This window comes from Zalophus californianus, chromosome 4 (genome assembly GCF_009762305.2).
Source record: "Zalophus californianus isolate mZalCal1 chromosome 4, mZalCal1.pri.v2, whole genome shotgun sequence".
Taxonomy (NCBI): Eukaryota; Metazoa; Chordata; class Mammalia; order Carnivora; family Otariidae; genus Zalophus; species Zalophus californianus.
The window spans coordinates 103962735-103988285 of record NC_045598.1 but is presented as its reverse complement, the minus strand read 5'-3'; the positions used below and the strand labels follow the sequence as shown (position 1 = coordinate 103988285).

The 25551-nt window shown below is 48.1% G+C and overlaps 5 non-coding genes across 5 annotated transcripts; 1 reads left to right on the top strand and 4 right to left on the bottom strand.

Annotated features, from left to right (window-relative positions):
- Positions 1 to 5300: 5300 nt before the first annotated feature.
- On the bottom strand, positions 5301 to 5372 carry TRNAE-UUC. Its single transcript has one exon. It is a non-coding gene; the product is annotated as a tRNA-Glu (tRNA).
- A 1849-nt stretch (positions 5373 to 7221) lies between these two features.
- On the bottom strand, positions 7222 to 7293 carry TRNAH-GUG. Its single transcript has one exon. It is a non-coding gene; the product is annotated as a tRNA-His (tRNA).
- A 557-nt stretch (positions 7294 to 7850) lies between these two features.
- Positions 7851 to 7924, top strand: TRNAN-GUU. Its single transcript has one exon. It is a non-coding gene; the product is annotated as a tRNA-Asn (tRNA).
- Positions 7925 to 12026: 4102 nt separating this feature from the next.
- On the bottom strand, positions 12027 to 12099 carry TRNAV-CAC. The gene has a single exon. It is a non-coding gene; the product is annotated as a tRNA-Val (tRNA).
- Positions 12100 to 23766: 11667 nt separating this feature from the next.
- On the bottom strand, positions 23767 to 23840 carry TRNAN-GUU. Its single transcript has one exon. It is a non-coding gene; the product is annotated as a tRNA-Asn (tRNA).
- Positions 23841 to 25551: the final 1711 nt, after the last annotated feature.

The following is a 25551-nucleotide window of genomic DNA, read 5'->3' as shown; positions in this document are numbered from 1 at the left end:
TGTGTTGTGAAATAAGCGATGAGAAAGCAAAGAAGAGGTCTGAATGGTTATGGCTACCGCCTACAGCCTTTTCAGAGTATTCAAATAACAGGACTAAAGGAATTTAGCCTTTACAGGTGTTTCCTTCCTTCCTTCCTTCCTTCCTTCCTTCCTTCCTTCCTTCCTTCCTTCCTTCCTCTCTTTCTTTTTTTTAAAATAAAGATCTTATTTGACAGAGAGAGAGAGAGGGCACAAGCAGGGGGAGCGACAGAAGCAAGCTCCCCGGGGAGAAGGGAGCCTGTCCTGAGGCTCCATTCCAGGACCCAGGGATCATGACCCTCGCGGGAAGGCCAACTGACTGAGCCATCCAGGCACCCCCACAGGCATTTTCAATTAGGGTTGGTTCTTGGAGAATACCCTTTGAGCTCAGAACTCAACTTCATGGGCCTGGTCTGCATGGGGTTGTCCTTGGAGGTATGTACTAAAGAGTAATGTCCACACCTTTCTCTTGAAACAAAATCTTGGAATCTCAACAACATTCTCTCTGTCTGTCATAGAACCATTGGGGGGTGGGGGGTTTGAAAAATTGTAACAGACATAAGGTAAAATGCACAGAACCTGTATTCATCATATAACAAATGATTATTACGCACACACTTGTGTAACCTACACGCAGATGAAGAAGTAAAATAGTATTAGCCCTAAATCAGTCACTCCCATGCTTTGCTGGGTCATAACCTTCTACCTCATCCCCTACTCCCATCGAATTATTAGTGGTGCTGTTGTTATTTTGCCTATCTCTAATGTTCTCTCATTAGGGTTCCGTTTTGAAAGCCCTTCTTGGTAATGAATTTGAGCACCATTGCATGTTGGTTAGCCACTTGAATTTTCTCCTGTGTTTCTTCCCCCAACCTTGGTGATTTTCCTATGGGTCTTTTTCTCCTCGTTTTGCAAGAACTCATTGAGTATCTTCGGTACCAGTTGATCATGCTGACTGCAAATACATGCGCCCAAATTGTGCCTTGACTTTTTACCCTTGATTCTGTGCTGCGATGAACAGAGATTCTTGAAGTAGTTGACTTAAGTCAGCCTCTTCATTAAGAATTAGTCTTTTTGTCTTATTTTGTAAGTCCTTGCTTATTTTTTAAATGCTTAGTTTTTAAATCCTTGAGATCATGGGAATACCCCGCTACAGTAATACCAACTGAACTCATTTGCGGTTGCGTTTCACATTTTGGTGCCTAATCCACACGGGAGTGATTTTGGTTATGGCGGAGGTAGGGATCATCTTTCATCCCTCCCCTGCCCGCCCCCCCCCCCAGTACATGGGATTGAATTCTTATATGTTATAATCATTGAACATTTATGTTTTGAATACCTTCGGTTTTTGAATCTTCAATTTAGCCCACTTTCTCTATTTGCGTATATACCAAAGAAACTCGGTTCTCTTAATAGTTCCAGTAATTTATTTCACATATATAAATACTTAACAGTATTCTTTTTCTTCATTTTCACTTCTCATACCTTTTCTTGCCTTTCCTCACTGGCTAAGATCTCCATCACAGTGGTGAAGAGACTTGGTTGCGGTGGGCCTCTTTGTCTGCTTCTTGATGGTTCCTAATCGGTTAGGGTAGGGGGAAAAGGTCAGTATTTGATCATCAACTATGACATGTGCTGAAGGGTTTTTTGGGGGGTTTGTTTTTGGTTTGGGAGCTACCTTTTAGCAGACTGGGGCTGTTCTCTTCTCTTCCTGTTATGCTAAGAGGTTTTGAAAAATCATAAACTGATAATGAATTTTTTCAAACACCTTTTCTGTGCTTTAGTGATTCTGATTTTCCTCCTATAAGTTGTTGATGTGATGAATTCATTTTTTTCTAATGATAATCAACTGTTTCCCCAGTGTAAAGACCAATTTTGTCATGACATATTTTTTAATATATATTTTGATTCAGTCTTTTAAAGAACTTTTGCCGCTATGTATACTCAGCAATAAGTGAGGCCTGTAATTTCTGTTTTTCACATTGACTTTTTGGGGTTTTTGGTTTCAACCCAAACTCATACGCATAAGTAGGGGGATTCTGCCATCTTTTGATACTTTTAGAATTTCTTTTTTTGGGAGTCATTTCTTCTAATGAACTTTCTTGCTCCTTGAGCTTTCTTTGCAGGAAGACTTTTGAATTCTAATTTTTAAAAAAAGTTTAATGCTTGTAGGACTAGTCCTCCTCCACACCCCTGCCCAAATCACTATTGCAATATACCGACATTTCCTCTAAAACTTTTAACTGGTTGGCATATGCGTGTTTATGATCTTCATTTATTGTTTCCCCGTGTCTACCCGTTCAGTAGCAGTGACTTCCTTCTTCCCAGTTTAATCAGAGCAGCCTTTTCAAGGATCCAACCATTGACTTTTCTCTTTTGTACATTTATTTCTGATTTTCTTTCTTATTTTCATTTCTTTTTTAATTTTAATTTTATAAAAGATTATTTATTTATTTATTTGACAGAGAGAGGCACAGCGAGAGAGGGAACACAAGCAGGGGGAGTGGGAGAGGGAGAAGCAGGCCTCCTGCTGAGCAGGAAGCCCGATGTGGGACTTGATCCCAGGACCCTGGGAACATGACCTGAGCTGAAGGCAGCCGCCCAACGACTGAGCCACCCAGGCGCCCCTCTTTTTCAATTTTTAAACTCGCATTTCTAATTTTCAAATTCCTGCTTTTATATTTAATTTCTGGTCCTATCTGCTTTTGTTGTTCTTGTTTATTTTTTGGGTAACTCTTTGTGATGGAGGGTTAGCTCGTTAGCGATCAGCCCTAATTGTCATGATTTACATTTAAAGCTGTGTTTTGTCCTCTGAAGACCGGTTTCAGCACACCTTGTGCCATAGCTGCAGTCTTTTCAGTTTTGTTTGATTCAGAGTTATTTCCTAATTTCCGTCTTCATGTCTGCTCTGATACAAGGACTGATGGAAGCATCTCTAAAATTTCAGGTACCTGAGCTTTCCTTCTTAGGTCTTGTAACTGAATTCTAGACGCTAGTTGATTCCCTGGAAATCTTATTGGAAGGTATCTCTACAGCCCTAGGATGAGTATGTTCTCCTTTCAATATGTTCTCCTCTGGCAGGCTCTTGGGACATACCACACCAAGCTGATGGCCTAAGGTCTCCCAGACTACCCAGGCTATGTGTACTCAAGGCTAAATCCAATAGAGGTCGAGCACCTGTGGCCACAGTTTCCTCAGGGGCTTTTTATTTACTTTATTTTTCAAGATTTTATTTTCAAGTAATCTCTACATCCAACGTGGAGCTGGAACTTGCAACCCCGAGGAGCAAGAGTCCCAGGCTCTACGGAGTCAGCCAGCCAGGCGCCTGCTTGCTTGTGTGCTTGCTTACTCTATTTATTTATTCTCATGGGTGTTTTAAACTTTCCCTTTCTTGATGATGTTTGTAGTGCCAAGGCCGCCTTGTCCAAAGAGCCCTGGGACTTGAAGGGGCAGGACTAGATGGGACTGAAAATGTCCATTTCTGTGTTCCTAGCCCTCAAGGTCCTGGAACAGAAAACAAAATTATCCTGGCAATCCACCTAGGAGCAGAAGGAGCTTTGATGCCTCTGTTTTTACTTTTTGCATGGGCACGTGCGAATGTTAGTGCCAAGCTTGACATCTACCTTTAGGCGCTCTCTCTCTCTCTCTCTTTTTTTTTTAAGGTACCGATCAAGCTTCAGGAAAAACAAATCAAAGAACACCACCCCCCCCAAAAAACCCCAAAACCAAACCAAACCAAACCAAACCAAAAACCATCTTGCAATCGGAAATGAAGTAGATTGTATTCTCTTACTTTGAAAACTCTACCTTTATCATTCCCCAGATGGCAGGGATGAACTTAAAATTCCTGGACTTCTTGGAGTGAATCACCAGAGAAGCCCTCCGGGGCCGCCTGCTGGAACCGGGTGGCATTCTGCACCTCCAACAAGTCATCCGTGTTTCTCGACACGGTGTCCCGTCTCTTAAAAAGCAGCCTCTTGATGCCACACTGTGCAAAAGCCCCGGGTCTGAGTATGAACAAAAGGGGAAAAGGGCAATTTTTGGTGCCCCGATTGACAAGCCCAGGAGGAAAGACCCACATGGGGGCTAAAAACGACCACAGGGTCAAGAGCACTCAGGATGTAACGGACGAAACTCGTTGTGAAAGAAACACCATCCAAACTCTAGTCTCCCTGCCTACCCAGGTTTCCCCCCTACCCCCCTCTGCAGCCTTCCTTCCCTCTCTGGTACGCTCAGGGTCACCACCTTCCCCTCCAACCCAACCCTCGCCATTCTTCCAAACCGCTCCCGAAAGGAGTTCAAGCGACCCCCTTCCGCCCGCCCCCCCCCGCCCCCAACACACACCCGCCTCAGGAGAACCCACGAGTTCTCCGCTCGGACCGTCCGCCTTTCAGCAGCGGCTCCGCACCCACCGCCCCGCAGCCCCTGCGCGGCCTCATCTCCACACGGCTCCCGCTGCCTCTGCAGCCTCGGTCCGCAGCACCTCTCCCGGCCCTCGCTCGCTCTCTTCGTGCCTCGCAGAAGACGTCGCGTTTACCCCAACAGGTCTTCGGAGCCAGTGTCGAAGGGAAAAAAGAAAATGTGCCCAGTGCCTGGTAGAGTTTACAGGGTTTAAATGCAACAGCCCCCGGAGAAACGGTGGGATTTGCCTGTGGTATCATCGTTTTGGTATCCTGGTGTTTGTTGATTTTTACCCCTACCTTCGGCTTGCGGAAGCAATACCAGTTTTCCATTTAGTGCACGCCTCCCTTGCCTCCTGTGTTGGGTCAGTGAGCGTCACCTCCCTACACCGCTTAATCTGCGAATGGGACAGCCTTCGAGGAGGACCCGCCCCCCTCCCGGCGCTCCCCTTCCTCTCAACCCTCCTCGCGGCTATCGGTCCAGGCACGGCTTCCGAACGCGTAGTAAGCCTTTTCTGCGCGAACTGAGCTGAGGAGCTGGGTCCACGGGCCGGTGTCTGGGGTACACGCGAACAGCGCGCCGTGGCTTGGCCTGCAGAGCTGGGTTTTTCGGGGCTCGGCCTGCTCTGCGCCCCTGGGGCGGCCCCACAGGGTTTGGAACCTCTGCCGCGTAGCGTAAACACGAGCCAGCTGCTTAGAAGCTCTGAGGTCACTTCTGCGGGCGGCGGACCCGGGGAGGCCGGCAAGCCAGGTGCGTGCGCCCTGAAAAGCGGCCCGCCGCCCCACCCCCCGGCGCGGGAGATGAAGAGTCCGAGCGGTGCGGGGCGCACCCGGCACACCACACCTCCGGGTAGGAAAGGAAGATTCCCGCGCAAAAGTTGATTCCCTGACCGGGAATCGAACCCGGGCCGCGGCGGTGAAAGCGCCGAATCCTAGCCACTAGACCACCAGGGAGCCGGTGCAAGGCTCTTCTTCTGCAGGCTTCCCACGGGAGTGACATTGTCCCCTGAGCTGTGGAAGGCGTTGGGCCTTCGGGGAGGTCACCTGTCCTCCGAGGACCCCTTTCATAAGGACGTTCCCTCCCCGCTCCCTCCAAAACAAGAGCCCGCACCAGACGCTCCGAGGGCCGCCAGGTCCGCGAGTCCCGGAGCGAGTCGCCGCGGCCCGGCCCGGCCCGGCCCGGCCCCGCCGCCCCTCAGAGCTGCCCTGAGACGCGCCTTCCCGAGGCGGTCGCGTGCGGACACGACGTCGCCGCGAGGGCGCGGGAGGGGAGGCGCCCGGCGTGAGACCCCGGGGTCCCCAACATCACCCGGTAGACTCCGGGGGGACGGGGACCGCTTTCAAGGATGGCTCGGCGGCCCCGGACTGGATTCCGGATCTCTGCACCCCCACCCCACCCCCACACCTGCTGCCCCCACAGCTTATTGCGCCACCGGACCTGAAGGGTCACTCTGAGTCCCTATAGACCGTGCAGTGTGCCGGTGGCATCAGGAGACACAAATAGATAAATGGACTCAGCTGAAACACTTGAAACTGACCCCCAGCTGACCTGGTGAATTCATTTGCCACAGAAACGGTTCGACGGGGAAAGGAAATAGGTTCAATATCGGGGGCGGGAAACAGCTTTACTTCTACCTCACACTACGCACAGAAATTAATTGGAGGTGCCTCGTAAAACATAAAGGCTAAAGGCAAAAACAGTTTTTGAGGATACTTTGTGACTCGGTGGTAGGCAGAGATTTACTGAACAAGACCCAGGGAAAAATATGTATATAAAAAAAAGACATGACAAGTTAGACTTCATCAACATTAACCATAGCTTCTCATCCAAAGACGCCCCCGAGACCGTGAAAACAGCAAGCCACAGGCGGGGAGAAAATGTTCACAAAACATATCTGACAAAACAAGCAAGCAAGCAAGCAAGCAAACCCCCAAACCTGTAACTATAAGGTGCAAGGAGCTCCTTCAAACTGATTAAAAAAAAAAAAAAAATCAGACAACTCAAGTTTTTTAGATGGTTAAAAGACATGAACAGATCCTTGGGAAACGAAGACACCCGAGGCCTACAGAGCACCTAAAAGAGAGCTCAATATCTTTAGCCGCCAGAGAAACGGATGTTAACATCACATGGAGAGAGCACTAGTCCCAGCAGCACGACTCAGATGATCAGGATAGGAAACACCCAGTCTTGGCCAAGATGGGGGAGGAGCACAACTCTCAGCGGCATCCCCGTGAATACCATCTGGCGGGAAGCGGCTGCCGACAGGCCTTTTCCCATCCTTGAGGGTATGCCGCGAGTGACTAGAGAGGGTGCCGTGATGACGACAAGGAGGACGACGGCCAAGGACTGAAAAAGTCCCCCGAAGCAGAGATTCCCAGGAGCCAAGGTTCGAGGCGCTCAGCGGGTCTATGGAGGGTCTGTCACTTATCCGATGGGAGATTTTCTCTGGTCTTTGAAGATCCTTAAGGTTTTTCTGAGGAGCAAAGAGACGCCGTTTCCCAGCAACGCCGGCCCACGAGGCTCCTCGCTGGACAGTCGGGGACTCAAGGACTTGTCCTGGTTGGGAGCCGCGCTGAAGAGAAGCCATTTCGTTCAGCTGACTTGCGCTCAGAGTCAGAGCGGAGGAGGTCCCCGGGTTAGGGCCGAGGGGAGTTTTCCTTTCCTTGGGGGAAACGAAGAAGACCTCCCGGCGCCCAGTGGCCTTGCGGAAAGCAGGGCTCTCTGGCCCCCAGGTAAGGGGCGCAGCCGCGGCGGGCTTAAACCCAAAGCAAAAGGGGAGGGGCAGCGAGCGCCCGAGAGCGCTGCCGTGACTCGGATTCGAACCGAGGTTGCTGCGGCCACAACGCAGAGTACTAACCACTATACGATCACGGCGCGCCACCCTCCCGGCGGCAGGCTTTGGCCGTCGCTCCAGGACTCTGGACGCAAAGTCGTTCCAGTTACTGCGCTGTTTTCTTTTCGGACAAACTGCAGGTACGGGTGCTGTGCTCTCTTCCCCGCCGGCTCTCGGATTTTCCTTCCCTTCCTCTCAGCTCTCCTACGCGATAAAGACCAAACAACCGCAAAAACCATTCTCCGGTCCCCCAGTCCGGCCGGCGCCTCTGCACGGGCGTCCTGGGAAGTCTCCTTGTCCCGTCCACGCCTCCCCCGCTTTTCCTTGCCGCCTCCTGGCGTTTGCCCCCTTCGGACCGCCCGCACCTCACCCTCTCTCCAGCTTCCCCCACACCGACGGCGGCCGAGTGGAGCGAGCGGAGCGCCAGCGGCGCCGAAGGGCGGGCGCCGGCGGACCAAACGGACAGAACGGTCCCGGGAAGCCACCGGCCGTCAGCTCCCCTCGGGCCCCAGTCGCCTGAGACGGAAGGCGGGTGGCTCCCCCTGGCGCTGAGCGCGCGCTTGCTCTCTACCGGGATGTGGGCGGGGGCTCCGCGAAGGTCTCTGTGGCGCAATCGGTTAGCGCGTTCGGCTGTTAACCGAAAGGTTGGTGGTTCGAGCCCACCCAGGGACGCGGTGGTTCTTCTTTTAGAAGGGACAAGACAGTGTCGTTGGGGCACGGGCACAACAGGAGGACCGAAGCCAAGATCGGAAGGCCACGAGGGAGAGCTCTGGAGGAAAGCAGGTCGCCGGGAATCCCGAAGTCCTCGCAAGAGTACAACCCTCCGAATGCCTTTTAACAGTGCAGTTTCTGCCACCCTGCTTTTGTGCCAGTATTTTTTCAACCCTTTCCTTATACTCTGTACATTAGGTTGAGTCTAGGGTTTTATGGTTACCAATACTGCTGTCGTCACCGTTCGCGTACTTGACTAATATTTCTACAGAGTAGCGTCCTGGAAGAGCAATTGCTCTAGCTGGTGACGTGGTCTTTCAACATTCCTCTGTCAGTGTCACTCACCTTCATTTTTGAAAGCCTCTTTTGGAGGGGACATCCTCCTTGACTTTGAGGTTGCTCCAGTGCCCTCTCACAATCCTTCCATCCAGCAGAAAACTGTAGGTACCACGCCTTTCTCCTCTGGCCGCTTTGCAGATTTGGTTTTCTTTTCCCATGGATTTGAGCAATATCATTAGGATGTGACTAGATACGGTTTTCTTCGTGTGTCTTGTACTCATTCGTTGTGTTCATTTGGCTCCTTGGATGGGTGGGTTTATGATTTTTATGATTGGAAATTCTTCTGTCGTTTCCTCAAAAATTGCTTCTTTCCCTCCAGTCTTTTCAGGGACTCCAATAATCCACTCATATCTTTTTTTTTTTTTTTTCCTCCCCCGAATCGCTCACATCTTTTAAAGTTGCCCTACCATTCACTGATAGCCCTTTACTTGCTGGAGCAGACATCGCATGTGTTTTTTACGCTCACCGATATCTCCTAAAGGTTCACTCCTCTTAACCTGTTCCATCAGCCACTCTATCTAATGTCTAAAAATGTGCAGCAGCTCTATATTAAAGGTGTTTTGTGACTTCTCTCCTCATTAGAAATGCTCTAGGCTAAGATGCTACATTAATTAACTCAATTTAGTATCATTGGGAGAACTTAAAGATCACAATCGATCTTAAAATTGCAAATGCACCTGACACATAATGGAGAAGTGCATGCTGGGATCATATATGATACCTAAAAAGGTTTACCCCCCAGAATTGTAAGAGTAATTGAGTCACTATGATTTCCAGAATTATAAGACTTAATCTCCATTAAAAGTATCATATGATGTATTTATCCTACCGAAACACATAATTTCGTATTGTATAAACTCTTAAATAGTATTGGATTAAAGTGTGTTTGTTGGACCAGTAAAACCAGTATAGGAGATTTAGGCAGCTAAGGGTCACTGGGATTTTGAAGAGAAAATAAACCCAAGACTTGTATAAACTGGAATACTATCTTACCAATATTTTCTACAGTATTAGAAAATCGAGAAGACAACATAAAGCAGTTTTTAGATCAAAATTATTAAACCAGTCTGATGCACACAAGGAGTCCTCTTTAGAAATACGACATGATATAAACATCTTCTATGCCATTATATATCAATTATTTAGATCCTCTAAAGTGTTTTAAAAGTACTCGAGACTTCACTTGATTTTTTTTTTTCTTGGACCTGGCACCGAGACCACTAACCTATCTACAGCTAAACTGTTTTTGTTCTTTTCCCTGAGTTACAGATTCAGCAAGAAAGGAAGTTGGATGGGTGCCTGGCTGCCTTAGTTGGTAGAGCATGCATCTCTTGATCTCTGGATTGTGAGTTCCAGCTGACACACCTTGGGTGTAGTGATTACTTAAAAAAAAAAGAAAAGAAAGTAAGAAAGAAAAAAAGAGGGGGGGATAAAGAAAGAGGGGAAGGAAGGAAGGAAGGAAGGGAAGGAGGGAGGAAGGGAGGAAGGGAGGGAGGGAGGGGGGAGGGAGGAAGGGGGGGAGGGAGGAAGGGAGGAAGGAAAAGGAAAAAAAAGAAAAGAAGGAAGGGAGAAAACCCCATCAATGGCATCAATAGCACCTTTGGACCCCCACTGGGGTCCTGGAAATAGGAGGTCAGGCACTTCCTCACTTTGGGGAGAGGCACAACTGAATACAAACTTGAAATTGCCTGTGTCTGCTTGGACTCAGACTGGAGCCAGGACCAGCTCAAGGCCAGGACAAGGTAAGACTAAGCACCATCATCACAGGACAGCCACCTACCTGACAGCATCAACACAGACAACTCTGGAAAGCTCTTGAAAACTTCCCCCTTCCCTTTGAAGAATTTTCCACCTGCTCCCTTCATCTTCCCACCACCAGAAAGGATTCTTCACCTTTTGCTGGGCCAGGACCCTTTAAGATCCCTGCAGGGCACAGAGAGTCAGGAGGGCAGGAGCTAAGGGGTGCTGCACCTGCACCTCCCTGAAGGGTGTCTCCTGGGCTGGGGGGTTCTAGAGCTCAGGCTGGCCCTGGACCCACTGCCCACCAAAGCCACCAGAAGGAGTCCAGAGGGCAGGTGGTGCTGGAGGCATGACAACCTCATCGTGTTCCTACAAGCACAGGACACGGCTGGCCTGCACCATCTGGGAGAGGCAAGTAACACTCGGCCTGCCCGAAGCTTCTCTAGCAGCCTGAAGGCAACAGGTGTCTGGTTCCTGAAGGGACGAGAGGGGCCTCCTCCAGAGGACAATGTCCTCCCCTGGCCTTGGAGGAAAGGTCCTGCAGAGGCTGGTTTTGAGGGACATTGCCCAAGGAAAGGAGCAACAGTGGCCCAGCCAGTTCTCTTGAGATGTCTGCAGGGTACTTTCAAACATATCTATGGAGAGAGAGAAAGGAAATGGGGGCAAATGCTAACTGGGGCACTTAGCTGAGGGATACAGGACGTCACCACTCCTGCAACTTGTTTTGTATGTTTCAAGGCGTGTTTGTTTGTTTGTCTGTTTGAAAGGAGTGATAAAGTCAAGTCCCAGGTTCTCTTTAGACGAAAACCCTTGAAGTGGGACGTTAGGTCTGTGAGGTGAATGGAGGTGAGCCGCTGCCCTGGCTGCTCATCCCAGCTCTCCTCTCCCAGCCAGGAGATCAAAGGACCCTGAGTCTGGACCTCTGGTATTTAGGGCCTCAGTGTAGAGGCACTTCTGCACATGCCCGTTGGTGTACACCGCACTTACCGGGATGAAAAGGAAAATCCTAAGTGAGGAGACAGTGCCCAAAGGTCTCCCTGATTGGGAATGGAACCTGAGCCGGGGCGGTGAAAATCCGAATCCGATGGCACAGATCACCAGGAATCCACACAGGATCCCTGCTTTGGCCCTTGCAGATGAAAACCCTGCAAGTAAAGGTTAGATTTCCCAGACGGAGGGAGCAAAAGTGGGGGCGACTCCCAGCGGCCCAAGGCTCCCAGCCCTTGCCCCGCTGCTCATCACCTCTCCCAGCCTCGGAGGCGCTTTGGGCTCTGAGGTCTGACCGCAAGGTAACTGGCCTGTGCTACGTTCGAGTCCAGCTCGAGCCCTGTGTGTGGCAGAGCCGAGGCCGTGCTCTCTGTCCGAGCCTCGGTTTCCCGGTGAGTGCGGGGCGGACTTGGCTCGCAGCGGGTGGGGAGCAGAGTCCCTCTACTTTGGGACCTGCCAGCTAGCTCAGGGGCTCTCCTGATGCTGGCACCTGCGGGCTCATTCGGAGGCGCCTGAAACTCTTCCTCTACGAGTCCCAGGCGCAGTTGGTTTTCCTTTGCTCTGTGGGGCAAATGCACCCGTTGCGCCGGCGTGCTGGGGTCGGGAAGGCCACGTGTGCCCCACAGGGGAGACTTGGTTGGTGTTCAGAGCCACGGGGCCCGTCCGCCCGGAGAGCGGATTGAGGCGCCAGGGGAGCAGCTTAGGGGGGGCTCCTGGGGGGGGGGGTAGCGGAACCCGGAAGTGGGCCTGGTCCCGGGAGCCCTTCTGGGCCTGACGAACTGGCTGTGGGCTGCTCTCGGCTGAGACTCGCGGCGGACGAGCGAGGCCAGGCTGTGAGGTGCCGAGTAGGCTTTCAGGAAGCAAGGGAACTGCAGCCTTGCTTTGTGTTTGCTTTTCTGAATGGAAAATGGGGCTGCGCCCGCCGCGGCCGCCTTGCCTCAGACGGTCCTCCCTTCTGTCTTCAGAACAACAAGAGAACTGGGGGGCAAAAGGGAGCTGTTTCCGCCCGGTTTCGAACCGGGGACCTTTCGCGTGTGAGGCGAACGTGATAACCACTACACTACGGAAACGGGACGGGTGGCTGCTTCGCGGGCCCGAGCCCTGAACACGTTCGGTCGTGCCACCGACGTCTTTCTAAGCGCGGAAGGCCCCTGGGAGCCCCCGCGGCGCCGCAGGGAAAGGGACCGCGGCGCCGGCTTAGGCTCCCGCGTCTCCCCCCAGGAGGCGAAGCCCCGGGGGGCCCTCGGCAGTCTGGCTCCGGGATCCGCACCGAGCGCAGGGTTTCCAGATCCGGAACGACGGCCCCGCTGCCGAGGGGGCCCCGCCGACTCCCCAGCTCCCGGAGGGGGCCGGTCAGGGGCGTCTGAGACCCCAGGCGCCCCCGCCGCCCGGCCGTGGGGGTCACCCGCCCTCCTGGGCTGTCGGCGGCCGCTTTCACCGCGGGGGCGGTCGGTGCTCTCGGCTCGTGGCCGCGGCTCGGCGCCGGGAATCCTCCCAGGACCCGGAGGACGCGCCCTCCCCGGCCTCCCGCCGGCCCCGCGGCGCCTCACCCGCGCGCTCGTCCTTCGCCGGCCCTTGCGCTCTGCGCTTCTCCGCGGTCCTCTCGGCAGAAGGGTGTCTCTTTGGTATCCTCCGGGCAAAAGCGGCCCCCCCGGTTCCTGCCTTGGGCTGCTTTCAAGCCACTGACAAGAGGCCTGTGGCCATGCCCATCGAACAGTGTCCAGTGAAATCCAGGCCATGGAACGGCGGGATGAAAAGGAAGCGCAAGAAAGCGTTCTTAGTGGCACAGACCCCAAGAGTGACAGAGCCATGACTGGGGAGGGAAGGTCTATCCCTACCTGGCGTTTATCAGTGATTCCTGGGTGGGCTGCCTTGGAGCCTCTGTGTGGCTCCGCAGCCAGACCCGAATAGGCTGCTGGGGACACTTGGTGTGACCCCAGCCACATTCACAGAGGCTTTAATATTTGGAACAAAGTGAGGACGAAAAGCCTAGGAAAACAGATTTTTAAAGTTGTTTTCTCTCTCCCTCCCCCATGCGAATGTGTATGAGGTTACTGTGTGATACTGACCGCAGTGTGCTTAAAGCACAACTACTTTCCTGATATTTGGCAGTTTCTCGCAAACGTAAAAAATATACCTACCCTGTTCCTAGTAATATTGCTATTTACTTCCTGAGAACAACGAATGCCTACATCCCAAAGAGGCTTCTACACAAAGGTTGGTGCGATGTCATGTATACTAGGCAAAGCTGGATAAAACCCACATGTCCATCAACACATTGTCCATACCCAAACCCTTGTATACTTTTAGAATGGATTAGTACTGCGCAGTAAAAACATCCAAACTATGGATAAGGCAATAACGCGGACAACCCCCTCCAACAGTGTGTTCAGCAAAAGATGACCACCATAAAGCCATTTTTGAACACCTAAAACATATGCATTTAAACGTGCCTATCTGATACTCCTGTGTGATCCCATTCCCAGGAAGGATCCGCGGAGAAGAGTGGTGTCCTCTTTGAAATATTTTGCCAAGAAACTTCCTGGGTCGATGGAAATACATTGCTCTGCCTGATAGTCACAAGGGTTTAGACCTTTATCACATGTCCCTGTCTACTTTCTATTTTTACAACCTTAACATCAAACATAAAGTTAATTAACAGTGTCTTTGAATGACAGATTAGACCAGATGGACATAACAGATATATACAGCATCGATAAATAAAGTTAATTATGTTTTAAAAACTGAGAATTCCCAAAAGGTTGACTTATTTTAGTTCTAGTTAATATTAATTCAATAAATACTAAATATTTAGTTCAATATTTGTTTCCTGTGTACACGAATAAGTTACTGTCATGTATCCTCTAAAATCTATGCAAAAGACTGATACATTAGAACCTCTTACATTTCCCAGACAATGCTAGAACTCTGGAACATCTCAGTTCCATTTACTCACCTCATTTTTGAGTGTTTGGCATTAATTTTCTTTCAACGTACATTTTGAATTCATAAACATTATTATTATTATTGTTTGTATAGTGAGATTTATTTGACTTAGTCGCATGTTTAACCTATCCTATTAACCTATTCTGCCCCACTTTCTGGCTCCTCCAACCTCTGAGACTTTAATTATACCTATGTTAGGCCTTCAGGACACGGCCCATATCTTTGTAACACTCTTTTTCTCAATTTCTCTTGCTTTTAGCTCTCTACGCTTAAGTCTGGAGAGTTTCTTTCTACTTACATATTTCCAGGTTAATAATCTCTCTTCCAAACTGCTATGACACCCAACTATTGACTTTTTTAAATGTCAGCTATTACATCTTTTATTTCTATTACTTTCATCCGATTTTCAAAATTGATTCTATTTCTCGGATGACAATTTTTATCTTGTCACCTACTTTCTGGACAGCCGAATCATACCACTTTATCTTTTTAAAGTAATTGGAAGTAACTTTTAAATAATTTAAGTAACCTCTACACCCAATGTGGGGCTTGAACTCACAAGCCCAAGATCAAGAGTCACATGCTCTACCATCTGAGCCGGCCAGGTGCCCCTGAGACCTACCACTTTAAGTTCCTATCTGATAACTCAGTATCTCCATCACCCATGAGTCAATTTCCATGGTTTGCTTTTTCCCCCTCGTGCTTCTCTTCCCTTACAATCCTAGAATACTGTGATTGAATGGTGAACCTGTTGCGTGAAGAACGACAGCCTGTTTGGACGATGTTGTCTTTCTCTGAAGATTATTCACCCTCTCCCCCAGCAGGCAGCAGAGGAACGGATCACCTCCAATCCTTGACTATGCTGATTTGCAGCTTGTTTGCCCTCAGGGGAAGCCTCAGTCCTCAGCCAGTTTGCTCAGGCTGCTGTGCTGTAGACGGCTAGGGCTCCCACCTGAGACCTTGGCATGTTTCCTCAGGCCCCTCCTCTTCGCTAAACCCTGAACTTCGGTTTGTATCTCCTTAGCCCCATGGTAGTGCTGAAAATCCCACTCTCTTTTAGCTACACTCTGCTTGCCTTCATAGCCTCTTACGTGCACACTGCTTAATTTGCAAATGTATCGTGGGGAAGTTCCGTCCGGAGCATCCAGCTCACTCAACCCACTCCGGGATCTTGGCTCCTCAAGTCTGAACCCTTGGACAGCTCCACATGTCCTACCTCCTTCTCCTCTTTCTCTGTCCAGATCTATGAAATTCCTTAATGTGTGGCTGTTTTCTCTGGCTCTTAGTAGCTGCCCTCTCTCCAGTTTCTCAATCTCTTGTTCCTGCCAAGAACTGGCAAATGCCCTGAGGGGGAAAAGCTAGAAAATTAGTTTTATTCCATTGAGTTTCTCTTCCGTCTTCTCTTCTCTCTCTTCTCTGGAACTGAACTGACCGTTCTCCAAAGACTTCAGACAGAATTCCTTCAGTTCAGACTTTCTTTCTTTTTGGCGTGGATGCTGGTTTGCTACAAATACTCCATCATCACTGAAAGATGAAATCTACGACTTCCAGATAAATTATACTTACTCCTTTTTTTTTCCTTAAAGGGATCACTGGTGCATCCTTGAAGGTTTCTTAGAATACTTGGGATAAGTCTCACTGGATAGTAAAAGCTCTTGCTAGAAGCATGTGCAAAAGACTGTCCACCATGAGCTGAACAATCATCATGCCTGTCCAAGGTGCAAGGATCTGATGAAGCTGGAACCAGTTCCCTGCTGCGCTATCTCCACTCAGTTAACTCACTATCAAAATACCAAGTAATCAGTTTTCCAGGTGCTGGTCACTAATATGGCGGAGAAGAGGCCAACCAAACCATTTAACACTCCTTTATTCTGAGGAATGTCGAAGGTCAGCAGTGGTACAGTCAGAAGTGGAAACCAAAGTCTTAAGTATCATACTACTAGCAGCTTTCTCAGAGCTTCACTGTGTGACCCGCACACAGTTCCTCGGTACTGTACCGTGTGTAGCGTATCTAGTGCACGTAACAACCCTGAGAGCGTGTAGGTCCTGACCACCCTTGTTGCAGACGAGAACACTCGGGCACTGAAAGGCTGAGCTGACTTTCCCTGGGCCCGAGCCCGGTGATGGTGGGCGCCAGCACTCAGAGCCAGGCCGTCTCCCTCCAGAGCCCCTGTGCCTGGCCGTCATGCCAGTGCTCACTGAGAAGACTTCACCGAAATGTGCCTCCCCCGCTTCTTGCTCAACCTCCCTGATTTGGGGGAAAAAAAGAGAGAGAGAGAGAGTAAATTCAAAGTAAAGCCTACAAACACTGAGGACTAATTGATGAAATAAAGAAGAAAGAGCACACAGAACGATTTAGTCTTCCCCAGAAACAGACTCCGAGGCCCCAGGGATGAGGTAATCTCATCATCAGAAGTGTTTATGAGATCTTGATTCTTCTTAATGGTCTGAACAAGGAAGTTCCCTAGAGAGGTTCGCCAAAAAACAAAAAAAACAAAAAAAAAGAAAAAAAGGTTGTGCCTTTTGTGTTCAAAGTGCAGGGAGACAGACCGCTGAGCATTCTTGCCTACCTGACTTAGGGCAAATGGGAGTGCCCCTGGAGTGACAAGGGAAAGGGAGGCTAGCCCATAAAAATGAGACAGAATCGTGCTTTTCAAAGTTCATTAGTGAACATAGCACTTCCATATTTGGCCCCATCCATGTACCTTTATCATCGATTAGCTAATATTTTCCATACTTTGATTTACATCTTTTACATAGTCAGTTTACTTTTAAAGTTAACTGTGTATCAGCATCACAACTGAAATACCAGTAGGAACTGCCACAAACAGGATGTAACTCTAAAATCCCATAAAAGGAAAAAATCGTGTTGTTATAGTTAGTAACAGAAGTAATAAGCGAGCCCAGGAGCCTCCACAAGCGTTCCCTTGAGGTATGGGCAGGGGCAGCCTTTAGAGTAACCTAGGGCGACGCCGGGGCTGCACTGATCAATGCAAGACCCTGGCCATGCCTGGTTTACCACTGCCCTGCAGTAGCCAGGGCACGGAATGGTTCCTCTTTACCAGCCCAGGGAAAACAGGAAAGTCCTCCTCTCCATTATAGCTCAGGGAAGGTGGAGAGATCATACAGACACAGGAGCTGCCGGTCCTCGGGATGTCCTAGATGGACTAAAATGCATCTAATGCTGAAGGAGAAGTCAGGACCTTGAAATAAACAAATCTTAATGTGTAACTGACGTGCCAGATGAATGAGCCAGATGTGCAGTTTCAAATGCGGAGGCCACTGGACTCCCATGGCAATTGAGTGCTTGAAATGTGGCTAGTGCCGAGACACTGAATTTTCACATTTGTTTCTTGTACTTCATAATTAAGTTTAAATAGCTACACGTGGCCAGTGGCTACAGTATAGGACGGCCCAGGTTAGAGAATAAGCATCATACCATAAAATCATCTGCTTTATTTCTCTGTAGCAGTAAACAGATTAATGACACCTCACTTTTAATATCAATTCTTTTTTAAAGATTTATTTGAGAGAGAGAGAGTGCACACGCAGGAGCAAATGTGGGGTGGGGGGTGAGAGAGAGGGAAGGAGAGTCTTAAGCCCACTCAGTGCTGAGTGCAGAGCCCAACAGTTCACGACCCTGAGATTAGGACCTGAGCCTAAACCAAGAGTCTGATGCTTAACCCACTGTGCCACCCAGGCACCCCCAACAATTCTGAACGGCTTTCTTCAGCTGCCTAGATACAGCTGAATGTCAGTTCAACTCCAGGGGCCATCTCCCCTGCTGCCTCTGCTTCCTCATCAGATCCACACACCTTCCCCAAGCAAAGGAACAAATGGGAGCCTCAGCCAGCCCTGCTCTCTCACAGGTGGGGTCTCGGTCCCTTGGATGGTCATGGGGCTCTACCCAGGTGGTGGCTTCACGCCGTTCCCCACAGGTTTGACCGATGTTGCGGAAGCACTGTTGTACAGCCAGTGTTGTACACTGCAGAAGTTTCCTTGTTTTGGCAAGTTCCTGGGACAAGAGCATGACTCCAGGCTCTGGTTGCAGGAGGTCACACAGAGCCATGCAATCTCTGTGGGGATTAGGTGATGCAGCAGTAAGAGAGTCATATCAGCCATTGTGGGGCTCTGGTAGAATTTTTGTCCCATCCCCAGGACACTGCATCTGATTCCCAAGAGCAGCGTTTTTACTGAATTTTGCAAAGCGAATTTCTCGACAGCACAGACAAGACTGCGGAACAAGAACGGAAGTCAGAGAAGCAATGGCTTTACTGGTCATTAAAGAGTAAAGACAAAGTTCTGAGGTAGGACTTAAATGGTGATGGCGAGGTTTTGACCTTCCATGGGAGCCAGAGGGCCAAGCCCAGCAAAGCTCTGGCACCTTAGGGGCTTTGACTCTGGATACCAATACCCTTCATTCCCCAAGTCTGTCCCAGAGAGTGAAAGAGCATCCTAGACAGAGCGAAAGCACAACAGGTCTCCGAGGTCCACCGGAAGCTGAGGGTGGGACACAAAGGAGAGTGACACAGAGAAAATGACAATGGGTGTGCTGACCATAGGGTAACTGGGGATTGGCCTTATTTAAAGACTAAAAAGGACCTGTCTTCGGATGTTCCAAGGGGTACATTTTCCAGAGAAGCGTCTCCAACGCTGAACGTATTTCAAAGCTAGCTATGATGTGTATACAGAGGTTAATATGAAAATTATATTTCATTATTAGTAGGAAAGAGATTTTGAATGAGTTATCTCACTCAAGTCGACTTATAGAAATGTGAAGACATAAGGATGTTGTCACTAAACAAAGAGAAAAACAGGATGTATAAAAGAGACAGAAAAGAGAGGGGAAAGAAAAAAAAACCCACAGAAGGCTTGAGAATATTTTGTTTTTGTTTTCCTTTCCTTGGCAAACAGATGAGCTGGAAGCCGGCAAACAGCTAGTCTAGACAGTTCATTTGGTGAAGCTGCCTAACTCATCAGGTCAATATTTTTGGCTATTTGTGAATGCTCCCAAAAGTTCTTGAAAGTATAGTTGTGGGATGAATGTGGTGACTCCCTGCCCCCGCCTCCCCCACTTTCTGCAATACCTGCCAGGGTCCTTCCCTTGGCATCTCTTAATGAAGCCTAACTGAACTACTTTCTCCATCAGGATTTCTCAACTTCACCACCACCCCTGTTGAGTCATAATTATTCTGAAAAGAGCAGATTTTGTTCTCTGCTTGACACACCTTTAGCAGTTGGATGTCAGCTTAAGGTATTGGCTGTGAGCAATACAGAAGTAATTAGATAGCAGATAGCGGAGGAAAGCCAAACATCCGAGGAGAACAAAAAATATCACAACAAATAGTTTCAACTTACTTTGCCTACTTGCTTTGGCCAAACCAGAAGAAGAATCAACTTCACTTTCGCACAGCCAAGTGGCTTCAAACGTTTTCAAACCAAGGCCTACTAAATATAAAGTACAAAACGTGTACCACTAAAAAACCTTTACCAACGTAAGCCAACCTGAACAAGCACCGAGGTAGTACCAACTAAAGTACAGAACTTTAACAGAGCACAGACATCTTCCTCATGACTTTTCCCACCCAAGAGCTCACAGAGGCATCTCCATCCCAAACCCCCACACCACACTGCCCCACACTTCTATCAATATATGTTAATTTTTCTTGGCCTTTGCTTTCACAGACATTGAATCGTAAAGCATATACTGTTTTTTGGGGCTGGGGAGAGAGGCATTGGTCTGACTTCTTTCACTCAACATCATGTCTGAAATTTATCCATGTTTTCCATGTAGTTGTTTCCATATTCCTTGTATGAATTATGTCTCGATATATTTATTCTGCTCTCGGACGTGTGAGTTGGTTCCAGTTTAGGATATTATGAATTTACATGAACATTCTTTTATATGTCTGTTAGTGGACATATACATTTCTCTAGGACAGCCCGTTCCAATGGAAATATAATGCCAGTCACATGTAATTCTAATTTTTCTAGTAGATACATTTTTCAAATGATTCTATTTATTTACTTGAGAGAAGGAGAGCTAGAGAGCACAAGCGGGGAGAAGGAGAAGCAGGCTCTGACGTGGGGCTTGATCCCAGGACCCTGGGATCATGACCTGAGCTGAAGGCAACCACTAAAACCACTGAGCCACCCAGGCACTCCATAGTAGATACATTTTAAAAAGTAAAATGAAAGAGATGAAATCTATTTTAATATTGTACTAGACCTACTATATCAAAACTATTGTCATTGCAACATGTGATACTAACAACGTTTCAGGTGTTCAGTAGCTGCATGTGGCTTGAACTTTCATATTGCACAGCACAGGACTAAGGTATGTAGCTAAAAGTCGAATTTCTGGGCCATAGTATATAACCATGAATGCATGACCCTCAATTGACACTGCCAATTTTTTTTTCCAACAGTTTTGGAATTTATTTTTACTTTTTCCAGAATTAAGAGATTGCAGTGCTCCTCATCCTGTCAGCATTTGGGATTGTCAGTCTTTTAAACAAATTTTTTAAGTCAGGTTTATAGAGATGTAATTTACATACAGTAAAATTCATGAACATTAGATTATGCTACATTCTTTTCAATGATATCATTTCTTCACAAAGCTGGATTTTGGTGGTTGCTGTGATAAAAAGCAAGCACTATGCAAAAAACAACAATAACAACAACAACAACAACAACACGTGACAAGGAATGAAGTTTGAGAAGGTCTGAGAAGCTGTGCAGTGCACAACACCAAGGCATAAGATTTTGAAATGTCAGAACACTGAAAACAGCAAATTACTCTGTTAAACTTTTTCAGAAAGTCAAGAGAACACGTAAGAATATCCACAGCACCACCCACATACCCACAATATACAGAAATATATATGTGATCTCAGCAAACAATAACATTCCGAAGTAAATACCAGAAAATACCGACCAGAATCCTCAGGACAACAGACAATCAAAAAGTGTCACAGGCTAGATTAGTTGTCATCTACAACCTACCAGGGAATAGAGATCCCTGTCAACTGCCACTCATCAGAGATTAGCCCCAGGAAAATACTTCATAAAATTAAACCACAATCACACACTGATGCCTGCTGATAGGAGAAAATAATGATGCACGCACATTTAGAGAGAGAGAGAGAAGAGTTTTCCAATCACCCCACTTAGTATGTAAAAGGCAAAGAGCTCACTTTCTGCTCATGAGATTCAATAGAAGAACTCAGCCAATAGTACTAATGGTTCACGTGGGCAGGAAGAGTTGGTCAAGGGTAGGATTCTATTGGCTCCAATGATATGTCTCAGATGGGCTAATTTTTATGGACATAGCAAAAAAACAAAAACTGCCAAGGAATACTGTAGAGACAGTTATCTGCATGCCAGCTCACCATTGCATAGCAAGGAGAACAGGCATTGGAGATTGTTTTCATCAAATAAAAGCAAAACCAACATTTATTTTTTAAAGTTTTATTTAGTTAAGCAATCTCCACAGCCAACATGGGGCTCAAACTCACGATCCGGAGATCACGAGTAGAGGCTCTTTCAATTGAGCCAGCGACGTGCCCCCAGATTTATTTTTAAAAAGAGGAAAAGCCATCTGGAGCCAGAGAGACTTTCCTCCCCTTGGATAAGCTACTTAGCAGGAAGCAAAGCCATCACTCTAAACAGTCTGCCCTAAACTTAGCTGACTACAGAAAACAATGACAGTGATTGGAGGACTCTGTATTCAATGACTGCATCCTGAAAGGTTAGCTGTCCAACATATGCAACAGAATGTTTCTGTGTAATGTTCACGATGTCCCTCTGTTGTACCTGCCCTTTAGTTAAGTCAGGAGGGCACCATTTCCCTTATCAGAATATCACAGGGGCGCCTGAGTGACTCATTTGTTAAGCGTCTGCCTTTGGCTCAGGTCATGATCCCAGAGTCCTGGGATCGAGCCAGAGTCCTGGGATGGAGCCCAGCATTGGGCTCCCTGCTCGGCGGGAAGCCTGCTTCTCCCTCTCCCACTCTCCCTGCTTGTGCTCCCTCTCTCGCTGTGTCTCTCTCTGTCAAATAGATAGATAAAAGCTTTAAAAAAAAAAAGAATATCATAGAGATTCAGAAAGATTGTTGTCTTGGCAAAGAAATGAAGAAAGGGACATGGACAGGCTGGGAAATAAATTGGAATATAATTTTTAGGCACTGCTTCCTTGGAAGGCAAATTTGCAGGATTTCCTAAAATTAGAATCCTAGGAATGCTATAATATAGTAGTTGCACTTCCAGTTCTGTACACTATTGAAATACCTGCACAGGTAGCCAATGGTATGTGTACAAGAATGATGGTTGCAGCCTATTCAGAATCATAAAACCATATAACCAACCTAATTGCAAAAGCAATATGAAAGCGGTTAAATAAATAGTACACACACTATAGAAGAAATGCCTCTGTCAAAAAACCGCAAAGGATAATTATGATGAGGATTCCACTGCTCAGGACATTATTGATAGAGTAATTACCAAATCCAAGCACTTCCTGGGCACAGGTTACCCCTGTTGGCCTCATGCTACAGATGAAAATACTGAGGCACATCAACACCAAAAGTTGGCGAAGATGTGGAGCAGAGGAACTCTCATTTATTGCTGGTGGGAATGCAAAATGGTACAGGCACTTTGGAAGACAGTTTGGCACTTTCTTACAAAACTAAAAATATTTTCTTAATATAGGAGCCAGCAATCAGGCTCCCTGCTATTAGTCAGAGGAGTTGAAAGTTTCACCCACAGAAAAACCTGCCCACCCATGCCTATAGCAGCTTTACTCACAATTGCCAAAACTTAGAAGCAACCAAGATGTCCGTTAGTAGGTGAAGGGATAAATGAACTGTGATACATACAGACAAGGAAGTAATACTCAACACTTAAAAGAAATGAGCTGCCAGTCCTTGAAAAGACATAGAAGAATCTTAAATGTGTGAATCTTAAATGTGTATTACTACGTGAAAGAAGTTGATTTGAAAAGGCTACATTGTATGATTCCAACTATATGACCTTCTGGAAAAGGCAAAACTGTGGAAACAGTAAAAGGATCAGTGGTGCCAGAAAGTGGGCAGAGAGGTTTTTCTGGGGTAGTGGAAATGCTTTGTGTGATACTCTAATGGTGAATACTTTCATGATCCATTTGTCCAAACCCAAAGAATGTAGAACACCAAGAGTGAACCCCGAGGTAAACTATAGCCTTTGGGACATTATGATGTGCTAATGTAGGTTCATCAGTTGTTTAACAAATGCAGCACTCCAGTGGGGGATGTTGACAATGAGGGAGGCAATTCATGTGGGGGTGGAGGGCAGGAAGTATGTATGGGAAGTCTCTGTACCTTCCCCTCAATTTGTTGTGAACCTAAAACTGCTCTAAAAAATAATAGTCTTAATTTTAAAAAAAGTAAGCACCCTTAAGAACAATCTTCCCAAAGTAAGCAATTTTGAACAATGAATGCAAATTTAGACTTTTCTAAAACTGAGTCACAAAAGTTTAACATTCATCCAATCTTTAAGGGCAGAATAAAAAAATCTACCCCACCAGAACCTGGGTTCTTATTTCTGTCTGAGTTCCTGTTCAGGGGTATAAAGATGATAGGCCAGCAGATATTCTGAGAGAATGAGGTTGGGGAGGTGGGGTGGGTTGGTGTTACTTAAGGGTTAGCTGATGTGAGGTGGTAGGACCCAGAATCCAATAACATAGATTTTATGTGAGGAAATCTGCAGGTGATAAACAGAAGGAAAGACGCCGAATTGAGTTAAAAGTCAGACACACGTCCCTGGGTGGGCTCGAACCACCAACCTTTCGGTTAACAGCCGAACGCGCTAACCGATTGCGCCACAGAGACCCGTTTCTTGTCATTTCCTCCCTCCTTAGGTAGTAAGTACCTGCTAACCTCCCGGACGTGCCACCCGCTAGATAACAGAAGTTCCAAAGCCTTGGAAAACCAGGATCGGAGTCGACGCAGCGTGTTCATCAGGTGAAGCCCCGCGTTGAACGATTCTGAAGACAAAAGGGCAACCCAACGGTCTCGTCCCATTTGCCCCACCGCCTCAAATGCTAGCGTCCCCGCGGTCTGAGGCAAGTTGGCTCCACGGGAAGCTGCAAGTCGGTGGGCTCGCCTGATTGGCACTTGCCGTTTCTCCGCCTTCACCAGACAGCCCTTCGTCGCCACGCCTCCTCTTGCCCAGGACGCATGTGCGTGCTGGAGGGGGCGGGAAGGATATAGGCGGTCAGAAGGAGAGCATTTGTCCACCATGCGGGAATGTTTTCGGGGCTGGAGGGGTGCTTCTGCTGCCTTCTTCGGTTTCCTGTGCCAAGCAGGGTAGCTCTACGAGGGCAGTGGTCATGGTGATGGTCGCTTTTGTGTCTCGTCGCCGAGAACAGGGTCACACATGCACCAGGACGCTCTCCTGGGACTTACTGAATTCCATTGTCTTTAGCTTTGGGGCCCTTGACGAACTGAAGAACCCCGTGAATGGAAATAATGAAAAGCTTTTCAAATGGAAATTTCTCTTTTCAAACTTCTCAAACTTCTACCAGTTCATTGCGCAGCATCCCCAGCAGGGCAACAGGAAAGGCCTACGGCGGGCCGTCCGCACGCTGGAGCTCCGCGCGCCCAGCTCCGCCGCACGCGTGCTCCGGGCGCTCTGTGGGGGCGGGCGTGGGCCCAGGCCGCCTGAAGGTGGCGGGAGGAAAGGGAGGCGCAAGGACGCAGAGAAGCTGCGGAGGCAAGTCCCGGGGCAATAAGACCCCCTAGGCGACCTGCGCAGCGGTCAGGGCCCGATCCTGGAGAGAGGAGAATGGTTCTTTTATCGTAGCTGAATGAGGAGGAAGGAAGGAAAAAGAGAGCCCGAAAGAACGAAAACCGCGTAGACCTGTAGCTCTCTTAAAAAAGGGGGAGGGGGCACCAAAATATTACGAAGGCTGTTAGAACGACTAAGAGCACAGCGGTTGCCAGCCGGCCGGTGGCTCTCGGTCCCTGCATAGTGTTTAGTACTGTGCGTTGTACTTGTAGCAGCCTCGGTTCCAATCCGCCTCAAAGCCGTGTCTTGTCAGGTTGTGGCAAGGGTTACAAAGATGCAGGATCTGTGCCACGTGCCCGCGGCTCGAGAGCTGTTTCCCGTGACTCCGCAGCTCTGCGCTGAGAAAAGGGGAAACCCCACGGTGCACGCTTGAGTCAGTCATCTTGAAATGCTGGACTGTCCCAAATCTGGAAGGAGGTGAGGGAGGTGCCACCTTGTATTGATCTCTTTCTAAAAATGAATGGTGAGGCTACAGCCATTTTTCTGGTTGAGATATTTCAAACATCAGTGGGGCCTTTTCAGACCAAAAAAGAAACGAGATGAAATGAGAGTTCGCACTCCAACTGGATACTTTAAATAAAATCTAACAAAATAAAATCTTAACTTGATAACATTTCCCCCGCCCCAATTTTTTTTCGAACAGTAAATGATTGAACATAGAGTGCACAAATCTTAAGTGCAGAGCCCAGTGAATTTTGCTAAAAGTAACTGGTATCTAGATCAAATTAGGGAAAATTTATATTAGTCCAAAAA